Raw genomic sequence first — 1,035 nt, 5'->3', positions numbered from 1 at the left:
CTGCAGATTCCAAGGACTATATTACTTAATTCTTTCCATTTTGTTTCCATTATTGCATCATGAGAATACACCAAGAATAGTCAGCATTTTTATCCAGAATAATTTTTTAAAAGGTTACGATGATGTAATTTTACAATCCCTTGAACAAAATCTCCTCATGGTAGCAGCAACTTAAAATGTAGCTGATTTCTGATTGTTTCTTTTCTTGTTTGCAGAGAAAAGGCCTTTTGGCACAACGTCGCTGTTCTAGTTGTTTAAAAGTATCTGTTTTCCCTGCTCTGTTCCTGCGGACTGATGGTTCTTTTTTCAATCTCAAGTATTTATCCAATTTCCTTTTGAAAATTGTCATTGAATTTTCTTCCACCATCATTTTCATGCAGTGCGCTACAGATCACAGATTCTTGCAATCTGAAAGTTTCATAGCTACCTCAGTCTTTCTTTGCAAATTACCTTAATTCTGTCTCCTGTGGTTACCGACACTCCTGTCAGTGGAAACAATTTCTCTATATCCACTCTATCAAAAGCCATCATGACTATCTTCATCAAATTTCCCTCAAATCATTTAGCTCTGAGAATAATCATGGTTTCTCAAGCTCATTCTGCTGCCTTCTCTCCATAACCCTTGATCCACTTACCAATCAAGAACCAATCTATCTCAGTCTTAATTGCAGTCATTACTCAGCCTCCACAGCTCTCTGCAACAATGAGTTCCACAGATTTACCATTCTCTGGATGAAGAAATTCCTCCTCATTTCAATTCTAAAGGGCTGTTGCTTCACTCAGCGGCTGTAGCCTCAGCTCTTAGTCTCTTCTACTACGTGGAAACATCTTCTCCACATCTGCTCTATCCAAGCCTTTCAGTATTCTGTATGTTTTGATCAGACTCCCCCCTCGACCTTCTAAACTCCACTGAGTAGTCTTCAACCGCTCCTCATGTAACAAGCCCTTCATCTCTGGGATCTGTAAACCAAAGGACTAGCTACTTTAGATTGGTTTTATGTAATGAGGAAGGATTGATAAATTGTCTTGTCGTTA

This window comes from Chiloscyllium plagiosum, unplaced genomic scaffold (genome assembly GCF_037043375.1).
Source record: "Chiloscyllium plagiosum isolate Xiang-an unplaced genomic scaffold, Cpla_swu_hap1 HiC_scaffold_7, whole genome shotgun sequence".
Classification (NCBI taxonomy): Eukaryota; Metazoa; Chordata; class Chondrichthyes; order Orectolobiformes; family Hemiscylliidae; genus Chiloscyllium; species Chiloscyllium plagiosum.
Note: the sequence above shows the minus strand (reverse complement) of the source record.